We start from the raw sequence: 11,841 nt of genomic DNA, 5'->3' as shown, positions 1-11,841 counted from the left end.
ATATGAGCGTTACTGTTTATTGTTACATGTTGTATTAGTGGAAGCCAAGTTTCTTTAACAGGATTTAGGATTTGTCCTCAGGTTAGAAGTGTAACTCACTCAGAAAATACAGAAGAAAAGCTTTTCATACTTGGAAAACCAAGAGTAAACTTTGTAAACTTTAAGGTCAAACAGGTTATGAGAGCAGTAGCTGGGCATCCAAGAATGCTTTTTGTTCATATGTGTGTGTCTGGAGTGGCAGGTTGCATATTCACCAGAGACAGGGAAGAACTCTGTGCGTGAGAGAGACAGAAAGAGAGAACCATAGTTGCAAAACCTGAGGATGATAAGAACAGAATAACTTGAGTGAAATATTAGTTGAGTCATTTCAGGTAGCAAATTTGAGTTGGTAGGCAACCTGCTCTGGGCTTACCCCATCCCAACAAAAGCCACCAAATAGATCATTTGTTGACTTGAAGGACTTCCCTACACGTTAATTGCTGATACCCAAGATCTCCATGCTGTGTGCCTCCCTTCTTTGTGGAGCAAGAAGACCTGGGGAAAAGTTGCCAGTGCTGCCAGATTGTTTTGCAAACATTTGTAGCTGAGGCAGTGAGCACCATTGAGTAATTCGTCTAGCAATGCAAATAGTTTGCAAAAAGACTTAGTCGAAGTCCACTGTGCTGTAATGATGTTTTGTGGATCCCGCTTCTTTGATTATATTGTTTATTTCCTCCATAACTCATATATATAGTAATATCATGACTCTAGTACTTGACAAATGGAGTCATTTAAACTGTTCACTGTAGCGAAAGATTAATTTAATTAAAATATATCTACTCTATTTCACCAGTATAATTCTCTTTTTGATATCCTTTCGTATATTTGGTAGGATTAGCAAGCTATTCTAAACATTGTTATGGTGGAGATAATAAATCATTCTGATCACAAATAGCAACCTCTTCCTACCATTATCAAAGGGAATTTAGATTTCCCAATTTACTATTCTGAATACTGGCATTTGGAATAGATAAAACCTGTGCTGTTCAACCTATTTGAAGTAATTTAGAAGGAATATTCTTATTACTGCTATTCAATTTACACATAGCTATTAATTTAATTTCAAGTATTATTTCTACCCCTAGTGACTGATACAAATGGAATATATGACATATATTTAAAATATTATGTGTACTTAATATAAAATAGATTGATAGCTTGATTTGCTAGTGGTTCAGTTTTCCTATTTGTGAAAGCAATGTGCCTTTTAAACCTTTGGAAGGAATTTGAGTATGACAAATCTTATTGTATGTGACAATAATGATGACCTTCCCATGCTTCAAATGTGCAAATACCAACTATGACTAAAACATAGCTATATTATTTTGCTTCTCCATCATGGTACAGAAGCCCCTACTGTTAACCATCGAATGGAAATGTTACCCAATATCATTAGGAAAGTAAGGAGCAATAAGAAAATATGTAATGAGTTTTATTGACTTACACAGCTATGGCTCAATTTCATGAAATATTACTAAACCTTCACTCCTCAGTGTCTCCCTGGGCACCACATTAATGTGTGCAATGTGGCCCCATGTAAATGTACACAAAGGGAAATTCCACTGGATTCCCAGATAAGCATGAAGAAGATGGCAGTCATTGAGGTGTTTCAGAAATGTATGTGATTTAGCACAGTTGTGGCCGCTTCCTTTTCCGAGTGATAAGATGAAATGCATGTTTACAATGTTTAGAATATTTAAGATCAATTTCCCCTCTGTGATGTCCTTTGGAACAAGATGTATTAGAGATGTGGGAATTATTTTCTTAACTTTTACTCTGGGCTTTCCAAAACTTTAATTGATAATTTTAGAAAGGTTCACATGACACAAGACATTTTTGTTTTGCTTTGCTTTTTAAACCACTATCTTGTCGTCTGATCCCTGTCATTGTATTTCAGTACAGTATATGTTTTTTTTTTTCTTTAAAAGCCATGAACAGAAGCATGGTTTCTCTCTACCATAATGGCTTGTTGAGTGTGAAATCGGAAAACAGAACCCATTATGGTATGAAGGCCAGAGCCAGAAGCTGCATAGCAAGAGTTGCTATTCTTGCCAAGTGGCTAACAAGAGAGCACCACTGTCAGTGCCATCTTGCATGACCGTCCCTGCTCTGCCTGCCTTGTGCACTAAGGATTTTCCACTACCCATTCGGTGGGTAGTGGAAAAGATCAGTGCCACTGAGCTGGGTTTCCCACTGTCTGCTCACATGCATGCCTTAGGGAAGAGAATAGGCTGGGTGGCAGTGCCTGGCCACTGTGAAGAAGAATGTTAGCAAGAGAATGGGCAAGACAGTCTTATGGGGGCAGGCAGCAGTAAGCAGAATTCAGGGCTGCTACAATCCATCTCAAATGAGAGTGTTTCATCTGAAACAAATCACTGTATTAAACTTTTATAAAGGTACAATTCTGACTGGCATTTATAAGTATGATACAGATCAGACTTGTCTGATGCCCCAAGAGACCTACATGTTGAATATCCTTTTTCCATGAGCTTCAAAAGCTAACTTGATTGCATATATTAAACACTGTAATCTCTAATTGTTTTACAAGCACCAAAATCTGATATATTTCAAATGTCCCTGCTAAGATAAAGGGTAATAACTTGTTGACATTGATTTCTATTAATTACTAATATGTCCATCTGCCCATATTGAATCATAATGCTGCATTTCTGTTGTTGGAGTTTATACACATAAATATTAACAGGTATGCATTGTAATAGCAGAATCTATTGATTTGTCTCCATTTGGAATCCTTCTGTTGTTTTTGACCTTTCAAATCTATGGTCTGTCTTCTTTGCAATGTTTAATTATTTGGCTATTTAGCTAGTTGTTGGGCTATTTTTATGGTATTAGATCAGTATGATGATCCCACTTACTCTATCTCTGCATACCTTTCTTCTGCTTGTTTCTGCAGAGGCCTGTTAACATGGCTGCTCCTGTAGCTGCAGCTGAGAGGTGGCATTTTTTCTTTATTCTAAAAAGCAGACATGTGTCTCCAACTGGTTAGTTACTGTCAGAAACAGCTTTAAGCCACAATATTTTGTCCCCATCCTGTTTGCCTTTGGCTCTGTTCCTTTGCATTGCCCTGCCCACAACTAGAAAGTAGTCCAGGAGCACTCCTCCAAAATTTAAGTTGGCCTTTAGACTCCCTAACCCCACTTTAAAGTTCATAGCCATAGGTATAACACTTTGCTTATACACATCATAAGAACCCTGTGGATCAAACCCAAAGTCCATCTGGTTCAACATCCAGTTTCACAACTGCAGGAATCTTACAAGCAGGGCATGAAGGAAACAGTCCCTTCCTGCGGTTAATAATTATTTATTCGTTTATTATTTATTTATTTAAAACTTTTATATGCCATCATCACATGCCTCGGCATCTCAGAATGGCTTACAAATGTGCAATTAAAACCAATAAAACAATAACAATTCCATAAAATTATATAAAAACAAAAAAGTAACAGTTAATGATAAAATATTAATTTCTAAAATAGCAATTAAATAAAAAGGTTTTAACCTGACACTGAAAAGAATATAAACTCAGCACCAGGCACACATCTCCAGGGAGCACATTCCATAATTTGGGCGCCACCACAGAGAAGGCCCTGCTCCAGGTAGTTGTTCTTTTTATCTCCTTTAAAGAGGACTCCCAGAGCAAAGCCTTTTCTGCAGATCTTAAGGGGCATGAGGGCATGTTAGAAAAGAGCTGCTCCTTCAGATATCCTGGTCCCAAGCCATTCAGGGCTTTATATATTAAAACCAGCACCTTGAATTGGGCCTGGACTTCAACTGGGAGCCAGTGGAGGTGGTAGAGGACCGGTGTTATTTGAGAGTAACAGGCAGTCCCTGGCAGCGGTCTGGCAGCTCTGTTCTGTATCAGCTGAAGTATCTGGACTGTTTTCAAGGGCAGCCCCACATAGAGCGAGTTGCAATAATCCAATACAGAGCATGTATCACTGTTGCTAGGGAGTGCTCATCCAGGTAAGGACGCAGCTGATGGATCAGTCGAAGTTGTAGGAAAGCACTCCTTGCCACCGCCACCACCTGGAGCTCCAGTGACAGCTCTGGGTCAAGGAGTACTCCCAAGCTGTGGGCCCTGTCCTTTAGAGGGAGTGCTACCCTGTCCAGAACTGGGTCAAAATCGTCTACCTGGAGACCCGCACCACCCGCCAACAGGACTTCCATCTTACCTGGATTGAGGCTCAGTTTATTGGCCCTCATGAAGCCCATTACCTCGGCCAGGCACCAGTTCAGTACAACCACCACCTCACCTGGAGCAGATGTAAATGAGAGGTAGAGTTGGGTGTCATAATAAGTGATAATCAGTGTCATTCTAGTTCTGAACTCATTAACTGTCTTAGAAAATGACTACTAATGCATCTGATATTTTCAAAATTGCCTAACCCCTTTTAAAACCATCTGAGGCAGTGGCATCAACACCAAAACCAGGATTAGTTGTAAAAAGAAAAGCGATCTTATTTAATCCATCCAGACTCTACTGAAAGTCAGTAAAATTGGGTGGTAGACTTGGTCCCTTGGTTTCCTTTTTCCTCCCTATTGTTGTGCATGAAGCTCCGACAGAAATAGTGACTCACGAAGAGACCTTGCACTTGACACCCAGTGCCCAAGAGTTGAACCCACAACCCAATGCAGGGACAGCTGAACCAGCTACTGCGTCTTCCCCTGAGCCCCAGCACGTTGAGCAAACACCTGGACCTTTATCAGAGACAGAGAGTCATGAGAAAGAGGAAGCTGCAAGTTCTACTTAGAAGGAGGCAGAGCAAACTGTCTCCTTCCCCCCTGATGCTGATCTCCCTGAGCCAGAAACAGAAGACACAATAGGTGTCATAGATTTCTCAAAGGCCGAGAACTGTCGTCTTTTACACACATTTGAACAACTAGAAAGTAGACAGCGTAAGAGGGAAGAAAGGCGTGACTTGGAAGAATGATCCCACGTGGGCTCAGAAAGAGAAGCCGTTATAGGGCTGACATCTGCTTAGCAGGGAACGCTATTAGGGAACATGTCTATAGTATTGTAAATCTTGTAGACAATTAACATTAAAGGACTTTAGTTTTATTGCTCTATGGAGAGTGGAATGTTTATATAACGGGTCCTCGACACCTATCCATTTTTTTTTTCATTTTTACTGTGCCCATTTGTATGATGTTTGCAAGCCTGCATCTTTTTATAAAAAGTATAACATCTAGAAGTTTTGGAAACTTCATAAATTGTAATAACGGTGGTGAAAGAGGGAGGAGAAAGAATCACTTTCAGCACAAAGTGCATATTTTATACACATCATATCCTCTTCCATGAATGTAACTTCTACGCATCTCATCACTAACATCTTTTTCTCCAGCCTGTCCTCTGTGGCCTGCTCTTCTTTTTCCACCTTGAGAAGCACACGCTTCTTTGTTCATGAGATCCACTAGCTGATGGAGTCACCTTGCAGTCTCTTACCTTGTAATTATGTAATATAACATAGTAGTGTTGTTTCCCCACACGGCTTAGCACTGCTTTCCTGGCTGGAGTCCTACAATCAAGTGTCATTAAACCAGAAGCCCAGCATTTATAATAGTTGTGTCAGTCCATAAATATTGAAGAGAGTATGATTAGAAGAAGTATCAACTCTGTGGAGTCTTGTTGTTGTATAACCTTTTACCTTAGCCTTAGTTCTACATAAGTAAAAATGTATATACTGCAAGATTTCTTTGAGAGTGTGAAATGAGATTTATAGAATAGTTTGCATTCAATGATAAATACTTAAAAGATGAGTTGGTATTGATAGGAGTGAGGTGACCATATGCTTAGTACGCTTAGTAGACTCCTGTACAACACCTGCTTCCTCAGTATTTTAGATTTCCTTAGCTCTTTTTTAATCTAAGTTACTCACCACATTGCTGCGACAGAGTTCTGCATTTTGTGAAATCTTGTACAATTTATCTCCTGATGCAACAGTATTTTGCTTTCTGTCTCCTTTCACCTTGTTCCTCATTGATCACACATCAAGATTCAGAAGCAGCAACCTGGACTGGAGGCGCTTATAGGCATGGCAGAGTAACATGCAATAAGGCAGACTCACAGCAAACCAGGAAGGATGTTTTAGTATTCTGAACAGAGAGTACTGTAGAAGGGTTTCTGGCTGGAGCATTCTCATAAGACCAGTTGTTGCTTCAGCAGGTTTCTAAGTACTTATGAAGACTGGCTGGGATGGCCCTGATATGGGTACCACTCCTTCTAAGGTATTGGCTTGTTAGAGCCATCTCTTGCCCACTTCTGAAGTCACTGGCTCCTATGGAATGGGAGCAGTGGCAACAGCACTGTGGGTATGCCTTCTGAGTCTTCAGGGTCCTGTAAAAGGCATTTTTTCCAGCTTGCAAAGTCCTAGAATGGGGAATGCCAGCTTCCCACATGGGACCTCCTGCTGCTACATAGCTTCTTCCAAGCTTGAGGTGGGATGGATGTTGGAGTACATGATGAATACCAGCCAGTGTGGAGAGCTGGTGGAAAAGTTCAGAATGCTGTAATGTCAAGAGGTGGATAAGTTCTTCTGGGCACAGTTGTCATTGGAATCATCAGGTTTGGCCCTGTTATTTATTACTTTTGCAATTTTATTAGCATTTGACTCTGAAAATCCATATCAACAAAATATTGGTCTACGGACAATGATGAAATTAACCATTCCAGTCATATAAAATGCACTGACAAATCACTGATATAAATGGAAACAATGTATTGAATGAAATGTGGCAGGGTGAAAACCCAGGTAAAATATATTGGTAGACAGGAAGTTACCATACTTTGGCACAAATCTTGATGTTATTTACTTGCAAATAATGTGTAGATAACATTATCTCAGGGTTGAAATAGTATTTTTATTTTTATTTCTCCAGGCAATTTTTTTAGCAAATTGTTATTTAAACATCTCAATCCAAAACATACTTTCCTGGAAATGAGTTAATTTGATTCCAGTGAAACTTACTTCTAACAAAGGGTACAATCCTATGCATGTTGCGAAAGAAAAAAAGCCTCACAACTGTAAGCATGTCCCACAACCTAAAACTACTAAGAATTACAACATACATCTAATATATGATGTTGTTGTTGTTAGTCGCGAAGTCATGTCCGACCCATCGCGACCCCATGGACAACATTCCTCCAGGCCCTCCTGTCCTCCACCATCTCCCGGAGTCTACCCAAGCTCACACCAACTGCTTCAGTGACTCAATCTAGCCACCTCATCCTCTGCCGTCCCCTTCTTCTTTTGCCCTCTATTGTTCCCAGCATTAGACTCTTCTCCAGGGAGTCCTTCCTTCTCATTAGGTGGCCAAAGTATTTGAGTTTCATCTTCAGTATCTGGCCTTCTAAAGAGCAGTCGGAGTTGATCTCCTCTAGGACTGACCAGTTTGATCACCTTGCAGTCCAAGGGACTCTCAGGAGTCTCCTCCAGCACCACAATTCAAAGGCCTCAGTCCTTTTGCACTCAGCCTTCCTTATGGTCCAGCTTTCACAGCCATACATTGCAACTGGGAAAACCATAGCCTTGACTATATGCACTTTTGTTGGCAGGTGATGTCTCTGCTTTTTAGTATGCTGTCTAGATTTGCCATAGCTTTCCTCCCCAGGAGCAAGCGTCTTTTAATTTCTTGGCTGCAGTCCCCGTCTACGGTGATCTTGGAGCCCAGGAAAATAAAATCTGTCACTACCTCCATTTCTTCCCCATCTATTTGCCAGGATGTGAGAGGACCGGATGCCATTATCTTAGTTTTCTTAATGTTGAGTTTCAAACCAACTTTTGCACTCTCCTCCTTCACCCGCTTCAAGAGGCTCTTTAGTTCCTCTTCACTTTCTGCCATGAGAGTGGTATCATCTGCATATCTGAGGTTGTGGATATTTCTCGCAGCAATCTTAATTCCAACTGGAGATTCATCTAGCCCCACCTTTCTCATGATGTGCTCCGCATATAAGTTAAATAGGCAGAGCGACAGTATACAGCCTTGCCGAACTCCTTTCTCAATTTTGAACCAATCAGTGGTTCCGTGTCCAGTTCTCACTGTTGCTTCTTGACCCACATATAGGTTTCTCAAGAAACAAATAAGATGGTCTGGTACTCCCATGTCTTTAAGAACTTGCCACAATTTGTTGTGATCCACACAATCAAAGGCTTTGGCATAATCGATGAAGCAGAAGTAGATGTTTTTCTGGAACTCCCTAGCTTTCTCCGTGATCTACTGTATGTTGGCAATTTGATCTCTAGTTCCTCTCCCTCTTCGAAATCCTGCCTGTACTTCTGGTCGTTCTCAGTCCACATACTGCTGGAGCCTAGCTTGTAGAATTTTGAGCATAACTTTGCTAGCATGTGAAATGAGTGCAATGGTGCAGTAGTTTCAACATTCTTTGGCATTGCCCTTCTTAGGGATCGGAATGTAAACTGACCTTTTCCAATCCTGTGGCCACTGTTGAGTTTTCCAAATTTGCTGGCATATTGAGTGTAGCACTTTTACTGCATCGTCTTTTAGGATTTTGAATAGCTCAACTGGAATACTGTCTCCTCCTCTAGCTTTGTTGTTGCTCAGACTTTCTAAGGCCCATTTGACTTCACATTCCAGGATGTCTGGCTCGAGTTCAGTGACCACCCCATCGTGGTTATCAAGGACGTTAAGCTCTTTCTTGTATAGTTCTTCTGTGTAATCTTGCCACCTCTTCTTAATCTCTTCTGCCTCTGCTAGGTCCCTGCCATTTTGGTCCTTTATCATGTCCATCTTTGCATGAAATGTTCCCTTCATATTTTCAATTTTCTTGAAGAGATCTCTGGTCCTCCCTAGTCTATTGTTTTCTTCTATTTCTTTGCACTGTTCATGTAAGAAGGCATTCTTATCTCTTCTAGCTGTTCTCTGGAATTCTGCATTCAATTGTTTGTATCTTTCTCTTTCTCCCTTGCCTTTTGCTTTCCTTCTTTCCTCAGCTCTTTGTAAAGCTTCCTCAGACAGCCATTTTGCTTTCTTGCATTTCTTTTTCTTTGGGATGGTTTTAGTTGCTACCTCTTGTACAGTGTTGCGAACCTCCGTCCATAGTTCCTCAGGCACTCTGTCTATCAGATCTAATTCCTTAAATCTATTTGTCACCTCTACTGTATATTCATCAGGGATATGATTTATGTCATACCTGAGTGGCCAAGTGCTTTTCCCTACTTTCTTCAATTTAAGCCTAAATTTAGCAACCAGAAGCTCATGATCTGAGCCACAGTCAGCTCCTGGTCTAGTTTTTACTGACTGTATAGAGCTCCATTTTTGGCTGCAGAACACATAGTCAGTCTTTTTTTTTAAGCAGCATTTTAAATGTTAATATTATTGAATTTTATCGGGCCAGGGCAGCTTATTTTATATTGTATATTTGTATTTTATTTTAATGTATATATTTTAAAATGTTATTTATGATGTTTTAATTTATTGTTGTAAGCCGCCCCGAGGCTTCGGCGAATGGGGCGGCATAAAAATGTTTTAATAAATAAATAAATAAATAAATAAATAAAATCTGATTTCTGTGTTGACTGTCTGGTGATGTCCATGTGTAGAATCATCTCTTGGGTTGTTGGAAAAGAGTGTTTGCTATGACCATCGTATTCTCTTGACAAAATTCTACCAGCCTGTGCCCTGCTTCATTTTGTACTCCAAGGCCAAACTTGCCTGTTGTTCCAGTTATCTTTTGGCTTCCTACTTTAGCATTCCAATCCCCCAGGATGTTAAGGACATCATGTTTTGGAGTTAAGTCTAGAAGGTGCTGTAGGCCTTCATAGAACCAGTCATCTTCAGCCTCTTCAGCACCAGTGGTTGGGGCATAGACTTGGACTATTGTGATGTTGAATGGTTTGCCTTGGATTCGAACTGAGATCATTCTGTCCAGTACTGCTTTTCCTACTCTTTTATTGACTATGAAGGCTACTCCATTTCTTCTGAGGGATTTTTGCCCGCAGTAGTATACCTGATGGTTATCTGAATTAAATTCACCCATTCCTGTACATTTTAGTTCACTGATTCCTAAGATGCCGATGTTCAGTCTTGTCATCTCTTGTTTGACCACATCCAGCTTGCCTTGATTCATGGATCTTACATTCCAGGTTCCTATGGAGTATAGATCTTTACAGCATCAGACTCTCCTTTCACCACCAGATACATCTGCAACTGAGTGTCCTTTCGGCTTTGACCCAGTCGCTTCATTCTTTCTGGCGCTACTAGTACTAGCCCTCCGCTCTTCCCCAGTAGCATATTGGACACCTTCTGACCTGAGAGGCTCATCATGCGGCGTCATATCTTTTTGCCTTTTGGTACTGTCCATGGGGTTTTCATGGCAAAGGTACTGGAGTGGGTTGCCATTTCCTTCTCCAGTGGATCACATTTTGTCAGAGCTCTCTGCTATGACCTGTCCGTCTTGGGTGAGCCTGCACGGCATAGCTCATGGCTTCATTGAGCTGCGCAAGCCCCTTTGCCACGACAAGGCAGTGATATATAAATGCAGTTTATTGTAGATTAATATTTACCAGGATACATGGCTATTCTGTATTTTTTTAGCAACAGCTATATTTTTAATGGTTAGTTTTTTTAACCAGGCTTCATTTCAAAACAATACATTGCTGCCTAACCACAGCATATTTAAACTACATATTTAATTACTGAAATCAATTTTCAGTCCATTTGTTCTAATCTAAACAGCAACAGTCTAGCTTGCATTTCTTTAATGCCATAAGAAGAACTTTTTAATTCAAGCTTCTAACGGGTCAAAGTCTGCAAAACTTCCTCTGGAAGTGCACACAATGTTAGGAAACATGAGGTGTCAACATGAGTTTGTGAATGGCAAGCAGGGCTCATAAAAATGCTGTCTCCGGTAAATATTCCTTCTTGGGTTATGACAGTCATGTTATGAGGTGGATAAAAGCTTTATTGTGCGTGTGTGTTTTGAGCCTTTTCATAATCCCACTTATGGGATGGGATTTGCAGTCATTGCATGTCAGAACAGGAGAGGGTAAGCAGCATACTTTAAATGCTTGGGCTTGCTCTTCCTCCTTATATTCACAGTGCAACATAAGCTGAACAAGGTTTATGAGAAAGAAAAGACTAGGACACATTTCGCTCCTTGAAGTCATAAAGGTGCGCCTTCTCAGTTACTTATATAGTCTGGAAATTTCTAGTACTGATGTTACTGCAAACTGTGTTAGGCAAATAACAGTTTGGTGACTTCCAGCAAGCCATTCATGTAAACCAGGTGATTCATCTCTGATTCTAGAGGTTTTACCTCCAACCACTGCAGATCTTTTTTAAAGGAGGGAAGCAGTATTAATTGCCATGCAGAGCATAATCTGTGTGCTTTTGTTCAAGTGTCTGTGATTCCACTGTTTACATACAAGTACATAGAAGTCAAAGGTATCTGGATGAATCCTAAGGGAGTGTTCCTATTTAATAGGTGGTTAGAAACTATATATTATTGGCTCTGTTATAACTAAGAATATAGCACACACTAATAATAATTCTGTTTCAGATTATGTGCAGAGATGTTTTCTGTAGCAAAGAAGCACAATTCATGTTTGGAATATGGTGTATAAAGAGAAGTTCACACCTTCTGTGCACTTTCTCGCACTCCTTCCATGCAGAGTAATTCAGTAAGAGGAGGGCATAAAAAGTCCCCTTCTACACATTTCATCGTAATTCACAGCATTCAGTCCATGAATATGTTTTGAATTTGACTTTCATATGTGATTGCATAAGCTATTACAGCATTATAAGGTGCTGCTTTCATTGGTATTT

The 11,841-nt window shown here is 40.3% G+C and overlaps 1 protein-coding gene across 11 annotated transcripts in view; it reads left to right on the top strand.

Moving 5' to 3' along the window:
• The window catches only part of CFAP47 (cilia and flagella associated protein 47), a 260,884-nt gene that overhangs the window by 208,169 nt on the left and 40,874 nt on the right, over positions 1 to 11,841 (top strand). The gene's annotated exons all lie outside the window — the stretch shown is intronic.

The sequence above is a fragment of the Varanus komodoensis genome, unplaced genomic scaffold, assembly GCF_004798865.1.
Source record: "Varanus komodoensis strain SLA01 unplaced genomic scaffold, ASM479886v1 scaffold4, whole genome shotgun sequence".
NCBI classification, from domain to species: Eukaryota; Metazoa; Chordata; class Lepidosauria; order Squamata; family Varanidae; genus Varanus; species Varanus komodoensis.
Note: the sequence above shows the minus strand (reverse complement) of the source record. Positions and strands in the feature narration are given on the sequence as shown.